Genomic DNA, 14,053 nt, shown 5'->3' on the forward strand with positions numbered 1-14,053 from the left:
AGCAGAGAGGCTGACAGGAAGGCAGCTGGGCACCTCGCTTCCAACACAGGATGGATGAGTATGAGTTGCTTCAGCAATAAGCTGAGCCATGGGCTGGGAGCAAAATTCCTCTCCCCAGCCCTGAGGAAATAATGCTTAGGGGAAGAAAAAGTAAGATGAACATATCCCCATGGCTGCTGAGCCGGTGGTACAAGCGATAAGGAAAGTTGTATCATTATTTTGATGGAAACAGGGTAGGGAGCAGTTGTAGGCTGGAATCCATGGGTTGATTTGGGGCCAGGGGTGCTGACTGCAGGATAGTCTATGGAGAACACAGCGCTCCTCACACAGTCCTATCATCACCATGCTCCTTATATATGCATTTACCAAAGCAATTTTAGCACCATTACTGCGTGGCCTAGGAGCTTATCCTTGTTGTTTAACGGGTTTGTGGACAGTGGGTGAGCTGCTGTTAAAATGCTTCCAGACAGCAGGACTGAAAATACCCTAATGACAGATGAGGATGGATGCAAACAGCACTGCCCTGCATCCTGCTGTGTTCTGCGTAATTGTTCTGCAGGGGAACGGGAGAAGGGGAGCGTCCACACTCTGCCAGCAGCCCTGCGTCCTGCTGCAGCCCGCAGAACTCATCCCCACCTTTTGGCTCCATTCCTCAAAGGAGTCAGCACTGAGCCTTTCCTGCAACTTCTCACAGCTCTGGGAAATTTACTTGGCAGACTGCATGGGGAAATCCCTTAAGCTTCCAAATGTAAGTATAGGGATTTATTTAGAGGTAATAAAATATTCTGGCTTTAATTGGATTCTTAGTTAAGGCTGAATTTGGACATTGCATCAGCAAATGCGTGTCCTCAACCTCCTATGTCTCCTGCCCATTTCCTATGGGATGGCTCATGGGAGAAATGCAACCAGAGCAGTTTCAAATAGAATATCACCTAAGTCAAAAGGCAGACATTCCTCTTTCGAAATGTTACTAAAGAAAATAAATATATATAGGAAAAAAAAATGGATGGCATGGGGCTGAGCAGCTGCTGCAGGAAGCAGAGCCCTGAAACAGCCACACTGATGCAGTGGGCTGTCGGCAGGATGTAGTGGCAGCTGTGTTGAGTCCAGGTTGAGCCCATCTAACCAAGGTCAGTTGTATCCTGGTTTCTATCAGAAGTAGTGCAGCCAGCAGGAGCAAGGAAGTGATCGTCCCCCTGTACTCAGCTCTGGACAGCCCACACCTCGAGCTTTGTGTTCAGTTTTGGGCCCCTCACTACAAGAAAGATATTGAGGCCCCAAATCATGTCCAGAGAAGGGAAATGAAACTGAGGGGTCTGGAGAACAAGTCTGATAGGGGGAGAAGGTGGGGGAACTGGGATTGTTCAGTCTGGAGGAGGCTCAGGGGAGACCTTATTGACCTCTACAGTCACCAGAAAAGAGATTGTAGTGAGGTAGGGTTGGCCTCTTCTCCCAGGTAACGGTGATAGGACGAGAGGGAATTACATGAAGCTGTGCCAGGGGAGGTTCAGGCTGGCTATTAGGAGAAATTTCTTCTGATGAAGAGCAGTGCTGCAGTGGCACAGGCTGCCCAGGGAGGTGGTGCAGTCACCGTCCCTGGAGGTGTTCAGGAGCCGTGTGGATGTGGCACTGAGGGACGTGGGCAGTGGGCGTGGGGGGGGTGGGCTGGTGGTTGGACTGGGGGATCTCTGAGGTCTTTTCCAGCCTTTATGAATCTGTGATTCTGTGGTTGCTGGCTGCCATACCACATGTCCCTCACAACACCTAAATACTGCTTCTGGCCAACGCTCTGGGAGCACTTCCGTGCAGCATCCTTCTTCCATTTAATTAAGGTGAGGGCGTTGGGATAAACTAACAAAAAGCAGTCTTTAATTTGGTTGAATATACACCAGTCCTACAGGAGGACTGAATTATCATTCTAAGCGTGACTTCTATCACAGAATACAGTGCTTAAATGCAATGGTTAAACAACACAATGCAAATCAGAATGATAATTTTACAGATTCCTCAGGGCTTTTCCTCCACCTTCTCTATCTTTTTGGCAATACTAATGAATCAGAATTCAGCATGATATGAAAGTTGCTGCTGATCTTATGGCTAACGCTTTACAACATACATGCAGATTCAGCATTCAAATGTGAATCCTGGACAGAAGAGTACTCTCAGTACTAGGACAGGTTAGTAAATGGGATTTTGGATTTCTCCCTGTAATGCTGTGTCAAAAAAGCATGTGAAAATTGAAATCTATTGGATGGCTGATTCACTTGTCACAATGTAGCAGAAATGCAAAGTCAAGACCTGAAGCGCTGATTGAGCACCTGGTGGGAAGGCAGGGCCAACCCTGGGGAGCTCAGGTGCAAGCAGTGCACCTCATTTAAGGACAGGCAGTGGAGGTGAGGGTATCTCATCTTGAGATCCCTGCGTACCTAAGGCTTCCCAAAGGGAAGCAGCTTTTTTCCTTTGTTTCTTCTTCCATAGCTGCTGTATTTGGGCTTATCCTCACTTGCTGCAGCCTGGGACTCTGCTGCCCTGCTGTCATTGCTGTGTTTCCCATCACATTATAGTGTTACACACAGCGTTGAAACAGAAGGGCCTACATGTGCTGAGCCTCAGAGTGCAGTGAGGTGAACAGGCTCAGGGACAGTGAGCTGCCAGACCCAGCTCACCCACCCTGCTGCCTCTAGCTGCACCCTGTTGACCTGCTCACACCCATTGCTCTTCAGCAAATCCGTGTCACCCCCACTGTAGGACAGCAGCACTGGTTTCACCACTGCCCTTGGGATAGCAGAGTGATAAAGAAGCAATGAAAGCAGGCGCATCCGAGCCATGCTGCAGGCAGATATGCTAAAGAAGCTGGGACCTTTTGTGCTGTCTTCCCTGAAGTGTAAGCTCAGCCCCGTGCCCATGTACTGGCTGGCATCCATTCACTGTATTGTAAATAAGAGATACAACTATTCACAACTTCAGCAAATTAAGATTTTGCCTCACTGTAGTTTATATTTTCTAGTGATAAGCCCTGTGACAAAGGCCTTTCTCAGCATGTGCGGCACGAGAGGGCTTGAGTTCTCACCTGGAGTGGTTTCAGACACTTTAATCCTGGCCTGTGCAGTGAGATGGATGTTCCTCACTAGGAGGAGGATAGCATATGTCATCTGATAGCATCCAGTTATACGAGGGTGGAAGGAATGAAAAAGAGTCTAAGAAGGTTGCTGTAAGGCAGTCATGAATTTGGGGTTGGGTTTTTCATCCAGATTTGGGTAGATGTGGTGTTCTATGTCAAAAATCTCTCCCATAAAATAAACAAGGAGCAAAACCACCACTTCAGCTCTATTTTATGAGCAAAAGAGTAAATCTTGCACAATTTCTGGCAGAAGGAAGCATACAAACCTACTTTCTGGGGATGATTTATTGCCTTCCAGAAAGACGAGGCAGAGTCAGAGCTCTGAACCCCTGAGGATAGGGAATAAACACCCACATCCTCATTTTTCTTTCTGGCTTGCTCTGGAGGGCTTTCCACTCATTATCCTGACTTTCAGACTTCATCAGAGACTCAGGAGCCAAGCACATTAAAAAACAGCTTTTATGTGCATCACTCTTCTATTGATCTGCTTAAAACCAGGAGCCCTGGCATACAGCTTTGATAGCCATGTGTGAAAGATGTGCCATGTTTAGTTGAAAGAAGGAGCATTCTGCAGCATTAGCAGTCCTATGCATTCCAAACATGTGCTTGAGCAGTGCAAGGTCCTGAGATTTCAATTTATTATGCATTCTTATCTGCCTCCTAGTTTAAGAATCTTGAAGATAAACTCGCATCTCTCAGCTCTCAGCTGCAGTCACATGGACTGTGATGCTGCGGTGGAAGCAGGATATTGAGAGCTCCAGTCCATCACCAGCCCCAGTGAAATTCCTAATGCTACTGAATCTGATAGAGCAAAAGATGGCATTGCTCGCTTGGGATTATAAACTTGACATTAAAATAGACGAAAAATACCAAAAACCTTCCTCGTCAGCAGAACCAGGGAGGTAATCATCCTCTGTTACTCGGCACTGGTGAGACCACACCTCAAATACTGTTTTCAGTTTTGGGTCCCTCACTACAACACACTGAGGCCCTGGAGAGTGTCCAGAGAAGAGCAGCAAAGCTGTGAGGGGTCTGGAGAATAAGTCTGATGGAGACTGGACGAGCTGGGAATTTTCAGTCTGGAGAAGAGGAAGCTCAGGGTAAACCTCATTGCTCTCTATAACTACCTGAATGGAGGTTGTGGTGAGGTGGCAGTCAGCCTCTTCTCCCAGGTAACAGTGATAGGACAAGAGGGAATGGCCTCAAGTTGTGCCAGGGGAGGTTCAGGCTGGATGTCAGGAACCATTTCTTCTCAGCAAGAGTGATGAGGCACAGGCTGCCCAGGGAGGTGGTGCAGTCACCATCCCTGAAGGTGTTCAGGAGCCTTGTGGATGTGGCACTGAGGGATGTGGGCAGTGCGCGTGGGGGGGGGTGGGTTGACAGTTGGACTGGGGGATCTGAGAGGTGTTTTCCAACCTTCATGACTCTGTGATTCTGTGGTTCTACAGCATTCTCGTGAAAGCAAATCTAGTTAATGTTTGTAATATTGGTAAGTTAGCATGACTAAAATGCACACGTTGAAAATGTTATACCTATATGCAGGAAAGATACCAAGTGTCAGGGAGTTAGACTCAGAAGCAAGCATGAAGATTCAATTCAACCCCGGTAAATTCTCTTTCGTAGCCCACAAGTATGCACAGACAGAAATATAATCAAACAATTTCTTCTGCTGGTTGAGAAGGAAGACAGAAAATGCTGCCTATTATTTCTATTTTGAAATAACTGGGAGCTGTTTGAGGTCTACAGCTCTGTGGCTTTATAAAACGCACAAGATTCTCATTACCATAGACTTTTCCATTGATGATTTGAAATTAATTGAAATACACAACTCAGGAAATTCGGAAGTCCATAATAAAAATAAGCCTTGATTACACAGTCAACTATATTAAGAGTACACACTTGTAGATGCATCCCTATGAACCTATAATTATAATAAATACTAAATATATGCACTGTGTAGGCAAGCCAGTCTTAGCTGAATGGCATTTTAAACGGCTCCATATGCTTTTGACTAAACTACTTTGTAAATGTGCACAATAAAGTCCTCAAGATCTTGCTACTGCATAATATCTTCTTTGTTTTTGCAGTGATGCAGACTATTACACACTCAAGAACAAACTCCAGTTCCATTTACAACACACAAAACCTTGGGTTTATTTAGACTTCTGCTTTGATTACTTTTTTCCGACTTGGCTGTAGACAGCATAAGCTATAAACTCTCCCAAAATGTCCTTTATTCTTCCCTGTTCTGATGGAAACTAGCTGGTCTAAAATTGGTGCTTCTTCAATAGTAAATGATTGGACTTCAGCGAGCACTGTTAGCCTTTCCTTATCTATAAGCAGAGGTTTTGATTACTGCAAAAGCAGGCAATGTGTTGTCTCTGTAAACACTTCACATTTTTCATTTTGTACCTCTTTCAGTTTGAGAATGCTCAGCCCAGCACAAGCAGTAAAGAGCCTGAGTGAATGACAAGGAGCCATGCTGGCAGCAGCTGGGAGCACACGGGTCTCAGTATTACTAAAGCAATGCAAGCTTTTCCAGGTTTGAATTAAACAGAGCTGTTCAAGCAACTGGAAAAGAAAGGAGGGGAACCATGGAATATAAAAGCTGTTCTGAAGGAAATGAGTCCTGCGATGCATAGGAAACTTCATGCTTCTGCTTTTGATGAACAGAAAGCTGGTGAGACATCTGGCTCAGCCTACCTTAGCAATCAATGCAGTGTAATAAGTGTGAATCTGCTGATCAAAGCATTTGGTCCTGAGGCATCTTGTGTTCTTACTGCAAATCAAGTTCAAGGTGTTTATTTCAGTGTCTACAATCCAGCCTCAGGGCTAAACAACCCAACTGCACACACGGTCTGACACTTTCAGAAGCCAAGTGACCCCACCAAACCCTGCCTCCCCTCCCTGAAGCCCCTTCCTGAAAGCATCACGCTGTCCCTTGGTCCATCTGCTGTTAATGTGTCACTGCTTACATCATTTTGTGTACACATCATCTCTCTTTTGAATCTTACTGCCAGAAAACCTCTATTTCTATCCTTCCTGAGTGGCACAAGGCTGGACTTACTGTCCTCCTCCACCATGTTCAGGCAGTGTGACTTGCAAGTGGCCAAAGGTGGAAGCTAAACCTGTTGTGATGGTAGGCGGAAATCTGACATCAATCATCCTGGACTGTGTGCTCACTAAGGATGAGGACAGGTCGGATTTCCTCTCAGGTAAGCACTGTACTGAGACTGACCAGGGTCTGGAGACTTGTGGGAACATGTCATCCTTGGGGTGCCCAGTCAACATCCAGCTTTTGTGTGGGATGGACTACAGTCAAGACCATCGATTTTGAGTGAAGACCGGCATCTTGTGTCACCTTTTTTTGGGATCTCCTCCCTGGGATCAGAGGAGCTACTGCCCCTGGGCATTTCTCCATGCAAGTCTTGCCAGTTAGACATTATCCAGTTTGAAGCAGGCAAGACTATCTCGAATACAACAAATCTCTGAGAAACAAACACACCAGTAGGACAAATGGAGGCTCTTGGGTTTTTTTTCCTTTTTCAAACACCCACATTACAGTTCTTAATGAAAACACTGAAGTCAATACAATTTCTTTTTCAGGTGTGAGGCACAATCAGTCATTCTTGCTTTCTCCTCCCCTCCCTTTCCACCCCTCCTTCCCACTCTGCAAGAAATGTTAGCACTATTCTTGTAATGCCAAGGGATACCTCAGCTGTTCCTGTCTTCTGGATGGAACAAGTAAAACACACGTTCAAACAAAAGCCAGCTCAGCAGGAATATAGATTTGGTTTTGCCTGAAAAAACAGATTTTTTTTTTACCCTTTGGACTGCTCATGAAAACTACATTCCCCATCTAACAAGAATGCTGAGCCGATCTCTGAATTTACCAGGCACACCACTAAAAAGCCGAAGTTGGATTAGGTCTTCTTATTTCCATTCCAGCCATGTGAGTCTAGGCCAAGCAGTCTGTCACTGCTTTAATGCTTTACAATATGCATTTTTGTCAAGAGAGGTCAGTGGAGTCAAGTAAAGGAGTCATCTCAATCCCAAATTTATACATTCGGCTGCAGAAATGAGAGAGAAGACAGCTATTGAGGTAGGATAAAGGGCTGTATTTGTTATAAAACTTCTCATAGCTGCACAAATGATAAAGATACTAGCTGGGGAGCTATAACTTTGGCCTGAAACAATTATCACTGTCCAGCCTCTGTATTCCTCTCGCTTACTTTTGTCTACAGTGAAGGGCATCTGCTTCTGTTCTGTCTCTCCACTGATCATTGTGGGTCTTACAGACCCAGTCTGTGTAGGTGTAGCCCACAGCTACCTCTAAAATGAGGTAAGATGAAACAGAATAATGAAGGCTGTTAAATCTACACTAGTTCTACAGCAGAGCTTCTAGTTCAGAACTGGGAGCAAGAGTAACAAATTAGAGCAAAGTAGCTAGCACAGAAACTCTGTAAAACAAGAATAAACGTACTATGCCTTTCCCAGCCAAAAAGAACCCCATCTGGTAAACTTAATGGCAGAAGAGTCTAGTTCTAGAAGGGCTACAAGAAAGAAGGGGACAGACTGTTAAGCAGGGTCTGCTGTGATAGGACAAAGGAAGAAAAAGAAAAAAGCAGGAATTCCTACAGGCACCAATTTATAGTCTTTTTCTCAAAATACCTGGAGAGCGAGGACATTTTTAAAGCTTCTGATGACTGTCTCAGAAAGCTTCACCTGACAATAAACATTTACTGGTGCAAGACAGCAACATTTTCTTCTTTTCCATTCTGACTGTGAAACACCACCTTTACTTTTACGCCTACAGACTACCAATTAGACAGATGGCATGTGGGTGCTGCTTATCACACTGGAGGAGAAATTGTAGCACACAAGGTTCAGGGTACAAATTAGGAGGTTGGCTGTCCTATGTGCACCCTGTGGGCAATGAGACAGAGCTTCCAGGGATGCATCAGCAAAGCTGGACTTGAACCCCCACTGCAGTGGAGATTAGATCCCAAGCTTTCCCAGGCAATCAACCGTCTCTGCACCAGCTGTCTGCAGGCATAGAGCATCACAGGCCCTGGGTCCCTCAGAAATAATTATATCACAACTAAATAATAGCTGTGTTTTAGAAATACAGAAAAAGAATTGCCAGTTTTTGTAGAATATGTGCAAAAAAGATTACGACGCTAGAGTGGGAGGAAGGGGCAGGAGAAACAAAGACTTAGTGCTCAAGCTGACTACCAGTCTGCTGCTTGAAGTGCTAGTAAGAGTCTTCCTTCTTCCCAGGGAACCAGGGAGACCTAGACAAGCTTTAGCAGAGGGCCCAGATAAATCTCATGATGTTCAACAAAGCCTAGCACAAGGTGCTGCACCTAGGTCATGGCAATCCCCACTATCAGTACAAGCTGGGAGACATACAGATAGGGCACAGCCCTGCAGAAAAGGAGCTGGGGGTATTGATGGATAGCAAAGCTAGACATGAGCCAGCAATGTGCCCTCACAGCCCAGAAAGCCAACCATATCCTGAGCTTGCCTACATAGCCAGCAGGGCAAGGGAGGTGATCCTGCCCCTCTACTCTGTGCTGATGAGACCTCACTTGGAGTACTGCACCTCTCAGTACAGGAAAAACGTAGACCTGCTGGAACGTATTCAGAAGAGGGCCAGAAAAATGATCCAAGGGATTGAACACCTCCCCTATGAGGACAGATTGAGAGAGCTGGGGTTGTTCAGCCTGGAGAAGGCTTCAGGCAGATCTAAGAGCAGCCTTTCAGTATCTAAAGGGGGGGGACAGACTCTTCAGCAAGGTCTGTTAAGATAAGTCAAGAAGAAATGGTTTCAAACTAAAAGGGAGAAGATTTAGACTGGATATAAGAATAAGGGTTTTTACAATAAGGGTGGTGAAGTACTGGAACAGGTTGCCCAGAGAGTGGTGGATGCCCCATCCCTGCAAACACTCAAGGTCAGGCTGGACAGGGCTCTAGTAACCTGATCTAGCTGTAGGCGTTAATGTTCACTGCAGGAGAATCGAAGTAGATGGACTTCAAATGTCCCTTTCAACTCAAGTAATTCTATGACAACTCCAATTCTCTCTGTGAAGAGAAACGGAAGCAGAGAATAAACCACTGAGATTAAATGGCAGTTCCCTGGACACCTCAGCTAGCTGATTACCCACAACAATGTTGAGTATTACATATGATTTTGCCTGCTGTTAAGCAGTACACATCAACCAGTGCGTGCTGTATAGGTGTGTGGAGAAAGACCCATGGGGCAAAGCAGACCAAAACACAGCTGGAAAAGGAAGTCTGTCTAAGGCATATACATTCTGCTGCCTTGTTCTTTGAAACACTTCAGATTAACACACCTCAAATCAACATTAATACTGAAGCTATGAAAGCAGAAATGGTTGCATATGACAACTTTTGGAAGCTTCAGTAAAGAGACAGACAAAAAATAAATGTAACATGCACCACTGTCAGCATATCACAATTCTATTTTTAACCTCTTAAAAATGTATTTACACATACATTAGCTATATACTCTCCTCCTAATGCTAACAAGCCAGCAATCTTTCCCTCATATGGAATGTAGAATCATTCCATCCTTAGAATTGGAAGGGACCTTTAAAAGTCATGTAGAAGCTCATCAACCACTCGGTAAAAGGAAAGGAAGCTACTTTAGGAGAAGCCTTGGGGTGAGGTATGTGAGGGCTTTCAAAGCCATCACAGACTGCTATATCCACCACCTTGTTCACAGCTGGAGCTCAAGGGCACCCGCTGAATCCCATGGGTCATTAGCCCCAGACAGGCAAAAGCAAGTGCTTGTCTACACCACAAGCAGCCAGCCTCACTCACTGCCTTAGGAGTTCCTGGAGACACTCTCCGTATCCACAAAGGGGCTAGACAAATTCATCAATAACAGGTCCATAGATAAATACCAAATGGACCCGATGAGGACATAGGCTCTTACAGCCCAAACACAGTGCCTGGAAACATGGGGAGTGTGAAGAGGAAGGACTGCCACTGGTAGCTGGGCTCACATGCACTCTGCAAATGGCATCTCCTGCTGGCTCTGTCAGAGCTAAGATGCTGGGCAGCCAAGATAGTCCATTAATCCAATTCAGCAGGGCATTTGTCACGTTACAAATAACCTTCCAAATAAGTACGGAAAAAAACCCCAAAACCTTCCCTGTGACTGCAGAAAGTATGAGAGGTAAAGACAGCATTTGCACTCCTGGGAGTTTGAGCAGCACTGGCCCACCTCAGAAGCTCGTTAATTACGCTGTTAAGCCCAGTGCCCCCAGGGGCTCTCCACAGCCAGCCAGTGCTGGAGGAACATTGGGGTAGTAATATTTCAAAGTAGGCTGACAGCAGAGATCACTGGCAGGGTCATTTTGCTGCTGTTCTCTCTTGCTCTAGATGCACTAGAAAATGAATATGAGAATTCAAATGATAGCAATTCTGGAGCAGGAGAAAGAACCAAAACAGAAGAATAACACTGCAGAGCTGACGAAGAAGAAATTCTGACTTAGATGTATGCACTTCAATGTCTTCATCGGTGATCAGAACTCTGGGAGGTACAAGCACCATTTGCTAACACTGAAGGTTGGGGACCAACTGCTGAACCCCACTGCAGATGGGGCTAAAGCTTAGACATGTGGTTTAATGGGCAATATTGGTGATAGGAAGACAGGTTGAACTAGGTGATCTTAGAGGTTTTTTCCAATCTTATTGATTCTGACTCTATGAAATGAACCAATCTCCAAATATAAGGTATGAGAAGGACCTACTTTCTTTGTTTGCCCCCCTTTTTCTCATCACTTACCTGTATGACATGACCAGCTATACTCACCCTGACTTATACTCTTGTTGCATGCTTCTTGCTCCTTTTTTACCTACAGGTGCTTTCTCACACTAAAGAATCTTTCAGACATGGGAATACCTGTTTTATACCTGTATATGATTGGATGGAAAGTACCACGATAATAGCAAGGTAGCAAAGGTTTTGGCTACAGCAAATGAGAAAAAGCTGAAATGCAGCAACCACGGATGCAAAACTGAAGGAAAAGGGCTGCTTATCTTTGGAAGGCCTCAGGTACACAGGGATGTCCACATAAGATCCCTTCATTTCCACAGCCAGCCCTTAAATGAGGTCTGGAAAGGGGTGAAAGGCTCCACCCCTTCCAGTGTCTCAGGTGCACTGCATGCACCTGAGCTCCCCTAGGTTGGCCCTGCCTTCCCACCATGTGCTCAATCACTGCTTCAGGCCGTGGCTTCTGCTACTACACCATTGCTAAAGTACTGTGGCATTCAAATCCCAGCTAGGATGTGTATGTTCTAGTTGGATTTGTAGTGAAAAGGAGTAAGGTAGATTTGAAACAGTACAAAGGAAATATCTTGGGCTTTCTGTCAGCTACAAGTCATTTTGCTGGTGCTACCCAAAGCCAGTAGGATGCTACACTTGCAGATACTATGCAACAGCTAGGAGCTAACTCTCTTCTAGGTGGACCAATCAATGGAGCTTTCTGGTTCCAAGAAAAGATGTGGAAGCTATAAGCCTCAGGGAAGGAATAGCAGGCAATTGCTCAAGAGGCCTATGGAAAATTAATTCCTTACTAGTCTCTCAAACTTTTCTCCCTTTCCTGCCACCCAAGGAGGCACTGGTTGGTCCATCAGCAAGGATACTGGAGCTGCAGGCTCAGACACAACCATGCAAGCCAGAAATAAGTACGGAAAAAGGCTTGCTGGACTGTTGAACTATTTTCTCTATCTGGAGAAAATAATACTTGATCATTACAGAAAAGCTCATTTTGAAATCCTATAGCTAAATCCTATGATTTAACCCAGTAATTTTCCTCTGAGCTTTTCTGGGAGGAGGAGTGTAAAGGTTAAGTTGGGCTGTACTCCACTCTCTTTCACCCTGCACTTTCTCCCCACTTCCCACTATGCTGGGCACTGTGACCATGCAGCCATCTCCTGCTTTTGCCTGCTTATACATACAGCCTGACCTCCCCTGGGTTTCAATTCTTTTGTCTTCTATGGCTTTTACAGTGTTGATAATATAAAACCCTGGGAAAAAAAAAAAAAAAAAAAAAAAAAGGTCTCATTAGTGTAACACTGGAATGAAGCAACTGCATGCAAAAAAAATGGGAGGCAAAGAAACAAAAATGCCACCTTAGCTTTACAGGCTACCTCTGTAGAGAGAACTGGTACACCCTGCCTCCAATAGCCTGTGCCTTAAGCATGCATGGTAGGGAATTTACCAAGATGCCACTGCTGTAAAGTCTTTGCAGTACTCACAACAGGACCCAGTTACTCTTTTTGCTCATCCCTTAGAAATTTGATGTGCTCCCAAAGGTAGGCAGCTGTGTATGCAGTTACAGCACTGTCACAGGGAACCAGAGCCCCTGCTGCGCGCTGCTGGTACAATTGCCTGGAGCAGACAGGGAACATTGCTGCATGTCTTTTCTTGCAAAGCCTTTCATAAGGCTTACTATGAACTGCCACGGGTAGTCAACGTTATAAAACACCTCCACATTTGGGGCAAGGAGGGAGGAGGATGACAGGATAATGAGGGAGAATTGCAGGAACAGAACTGTAAAGTGGCGCAATAGTTTCTCACTCCACTGCCAGAGGAGAGTGGAGGCTACTGAGCAAAGGAGGGCCATTTGCTGACTGAAGAGAGCATCATGTTCTGGGCAGATATGTGCAGTTTGTCCACTATAGGTTAGACAAGGACTATGGCTGGCAGGGCAGCAGCAGTGCATCTGTCATCCTTGTATTCTCATCCAGTGGCACAGTATCCTCAAGCAAACAGCCCCCCAGTGTGGTTTGGTTTCAGTGTTTTTGTTTTGTTTGTTTATTTAGTTAATTTTTGAAAGCAATTGCATGGCAATAATCTCAGGCATTTGCACCAGGAGCAGTAGTTAATCACAGAATTGCAGGGTTGGACCTCAAGAGACCATAGAGTCCAACCCCATTGCTAAAGCAAGCACCCTACAATAGCTCGCACTAGTAGGCATCCAGACCCAGCCAGATGGGTCTTGAATATCCCCACAGAAGGAGGCTCTGCAGCTTCTCTGGGCAACCTGCTCCAGTGCTCTGTCACCCTTACCATTAAAAAGTTCTTCTGCATGTTAGTACAAAACTTCCCATGTTCAAGTTTTAGGCCATTACTCCTTGTCCTATCACTATACACCACCAAGAAGAGCCTGGCCTCATCCATTTGCCTCCTATCTCCCTACTTCTAAAGGTTTATCAGATTCCCCCGCAGTCTTCTCCTCAGGCTGAACAGACCCAGGTTAGTCAGCCTTTCCTCATACAAGAGATGCTCCAGGCCCTTAATCATCTTTGTAGCCCTCCACTGGAATCCTTCCAGGAGATCCCTGTCTTTTTTGAATTGGAGAGCCCAGAACTGGACACAGTAATCTAAACGTGACCTCACCAGGGTAGAGCAGCAGGGGAAGGATAACTTCCCTCAACCTGCTGATCACATACAAGATCATAGAAACACCAAGATTGGAAAAGACCTCTAAGATCTTCCAGGCCAATCGTCCACTCATCACCAATATTTCCCACTAAAACACATCCCTCAGTACAGCATCTAAACATTCCTTGAACACATCCATGGATGGTGACTCCACCACCTCCCTAGGCAGCCCTTTCCAACACCTGACCACTCTCTCTGAGAAGAAGTATTTGAGGCTATATCCTCTCATCTTATTGTTAGTTACATGGGAGAAGAGGGCGACTCCCACCTCACCACAATCTTTCTTCAGAGGGAAGTAGAGAGCAATAAGGTCTCCCCTGAGCCTTTTCCTCTCCAGACTAAATAATCCCATCTCCCTCAGCCACTCTTAGTAAGACTTGTGCTTCAGACCGCACACCAGCTTTGTCGCCCTTCTCTGGAAATACTCCAAGGCCTCAATGTCTTTCGTGTAG

This window comes from Tetrao urogallus, assembly GCF_951394365.1.
Source record: "Tetrao urogallus genome assembly, chromosome: 1".
NCBI lineage: Eukaryota > Metazoa > Chordata > Aves > Galliformes > Phasianidae > Tetrao > Tetrao urogallus.